Here is a 3,626-nt window from a genome sequence, read left to right on the forward strand (position 1 = left end):
AAAATATTTAGGCTAGCACTTAACATAATTTCATTAAAATTAGTTACCAATAAAACATAGAATATTGAATTTTAAAAGCTGTGAGAAAAATATTCATAGGCACTAGAGACATTTGATTATTTCTTTCCTTTAGTATTATCCTATATGCAGTTATGATGAAGAGATATTAGAATTGCTACTCTAGCACAGTGTATTAGGTTTAAATATTACAGAGAAAGATCTGAGGTCTAATACATTCTGGGAAATCCATAAATCTGGCTCCAACAGTCAGGTGTTACATTAGGGAACTATAAATGTATCCTTCCATACTATGTGAAATATTCAAATGAGAACTGTATCAAGCTTACATAGGTCTATCCTTATGAGAAACTCAGCTGACACAGAAATATTTGGAGCCATCTTCTCCCAGTGTCTAATATATTCACTAAAGACCAATAAAGACTTTACAAATTTTATTATCTCTGTGGAATCCTTAGTATGGCACTTAGGATACTGCAACCCTAATATTTCAAGAGGATGCTCTGAACCAGTCAACACACCTTCCAAATGTACTTTTGTTTTGTTTCAGCTTGTTTGTTTTAAACAAGGGGAAATTATATAAACCAGCAGAATCTGATCAGCTCTTTATCTAAATAACTTTTCCATTAGCCAAAGCCTCTTCTTGATTAGCATTAACAATATTTGTTTTCTTCTTTCATATTCTATATTTGTTAATTCTTTTTTTTCAGTTTTACTTCAACTTTATAGTCATCTTTGGTCTATCATGGTGAGTGTTTAGCTATTCAAATACACAGTCTCTGCTTTTGTCTCTCAAACGATGTTAAGACTCGGGACATATTTTTAAAAGCAGTATCATTAAATATTATGTACCTCATACATGAGTACATAATTTGAGAAGTCATACTTAACAGAGAGTTCTGTAGAATGGACATTTTATTTAATATATATGCGGTGAGGAATTTATTTTCCAGCAATGGCAAAATGAAATAGGAAATGAGGCCCAGCCTACAAATATAACTTGGTGAACCAGACAAGGCTGAAAAACTAATTTAACTAGTCAAAATTCCTAAGCTACATAAAGAATAATGCTTGGAGGCATTATTCTTGACATTAATGTGATATTTATTTTTCCCTTGAGAATCTGGCCAGGGATTTTACTCAAATTCAACAGCAACTATATGGACATGGCTTTAGATGCATTTCAAAAGAGAAAAGCCTTTTTACTGTAATGATTCAATATGTGTGTGCACTCACAATAGTCCTAACTTATTAGAAATTGTACGATTGGATAACAGGTCAATTGAATTTTGCAATGCTTCTCTTTTTAACATGCTCAGGCTTTTTAAGTTGAAGCAACTGGGATTTGAAAAAGAAGCATTTTTGTGGAAATTATAATGAGAAGAAAATTTCTAGAGAAAATTATAAACAGACACAGGTAAACTTTATAAGCACCTCAAAACTCATGAAAATGTTTTTTCTTTGTCCTGGGGCATTTTGGAAAGCATTTACTACTCTAATACTAAATTCAATATATGAGATATATTTATTTCAGTTCATTATTGCTTATCACTGAAAGTCTAATAGAAGATACTAGCAAATTTGCTCTTAACATCTAAAAATATATTTTAAATCATTTTAAAATTGCATTTTACAAAGTAGATTTTGTTTTCTGCCACGTAGCCTAGAACCTTTGTCCAAAGCTTATTTTGCCACAGTTAAAGAGGCAGATTTCATTTGTCAGTTATACACCAAAATAATATAATTCACTTTTTTCCATTCAATAAAGTATAGATTTCTAAGCCAAATACAACATTCAGAAATATATTCTTTCACTAATTTTCATACTTTTAGGAAACACAGAAAACTCTTACCAAGCTTGGTCTTATGAAAAAGTAATGATAAAGTTTTAAAACTGGAAAATTCTAATAGTCACAGTTCACAAATTTTATACTGATTTTTAAAACATGCTCAAACTCAGAAAGAATCCATACCCATACTTGATTAAGGTCACGCAGGTTATAGCAAACTTGAGAGTAGATGTCAGATCATCAACTCATTTACTTGCCAAACGTGACCATTAATGAATCAGACACTGTTACAGATGTTTGAGATGTACTAGTGAACAAAACAGGCAAGGATATTGTTTCATGAAATGTACATTCTAACAAGAAGAAACAGAAAATAAAGAAAAGATAAAATTAAAACAAATATATCCTATTTTAAATTGTCATAAGGTCTATGGAAAAGGAAAAAGGGAAACACATAAAAGTTCAAAGAATAATAGAGAAGAAATTTGCAATCATAAATATGTTGAATAGTATAGATATCATTGAAAAGGTAAGACTGAAACAGAGTAGGAAGTGAGACAATTAATCCTGAGGATATCTGAGGATCAAAAGCTACAGACAAAATAAACACTTCAATGACTGTAGGCTGGAGTAGGCCTGGGCATTTGTGGGCCACAAGGAGGTTGGGTGGGTGGGGCAAAGGGAGAGAGAGGAAAGGACATGACATCTGAGAGGCCAGTTGGGTCCAGATCGTATGTGGCCCAAGAGGTCACGCAATCTTACTCTGAGTAAAGAGCCTTTGGAAGGAAATGATCAGGGGTGACATGATAGGAATTTCATTTTAACTGAATCACTCTCGCAGATCTGTGGAGAAGGTCCTAAAGATAAGCAAGGGAAGAGGCAGGAAGACCAGTTAAGAGTAGATTGCTGTGGTCCAGGTCAAACCTAATGGCAATCTGAACCACGGTGGTAGCTATGGAGATAGTGAGAAGTGGGTGGAGCCAGTGAGAAGGAAGAAGGTTCGAAATACCATTGGAGGCAAGTTAAGATCGATGAGCCTGTTGAATATGTAGCTGCCCCTCAGGCTGTCGACATACAGGAAATCTGAGTTGGTGGTTCAAATGTGGCAGTTGACAGTTTAAGGATGGTGCTGAAAACCATGGTATTAGATAAGTCTCATCCAGTACCATCCAGTACTATTCATGCAGCTCCATTGCATTTGTTGAAAATATTTAGTGCCCTGAGTCACATTCTCTCTGCCTGCCTTTTGTTTCCAGTCATTGCTGCAGCAGCCAGCTGTTGTATGGGTGCAGCACACCATGAGAGACTTCCTCTCAGTGGCCCAAAGCGTCTTTTGCTTCTTTCCCTGGCATATCTTTGTGGCCACTCCCTGAGAGTCTGTGATAGCTTCCGTGGCCTTTCCAGTGTAAGTCCACACCAGAAAGTTTTGAGGTTCAGTTCAGGACCATGGGGAGAAGCCCTGACCAGTGAGATACATAAATAACTGCCTTCATTAGCACACTGGGGGGACTCCTACTAGGTTCATTTTGGTTCGTTTCCCAGAAAGCCCACAGAAGGATCAAGTTCCAGCTATTCACAACAGTTATAACCAGCTTCGTAAATCACTCATCTTTTGGCTTCTCCTGCTTCCCTGATTCATGATTCTCAGCCCACCTTTCCCTTCTCTTTGGAATCACTTGATAAAAATAACTACTTGTAGGCAAGTCCTTGTTTCAGGCTTTGCATTTTGGGGAGAACCTAAGCTAAAGCAAGATTCTAATATTAAAGGCTTGCATAAAAGACAGTGAAGAAAGGACATGCAGGAGAGGCATCAAGTGA

Source organism: Vulpes vulpes, chromosome 5 (genome assembly GCF_048418805.1).
Source record: "Vulpes vulpes isolate BD-2025 chromosome 5, VulVul3, whole genome shotgun sequence".
NCBI lineage: Eukaryota > Metazoa > Chordata > Mammalia > Carnivora > Canidae > Vulpes > Vulpes vulpes.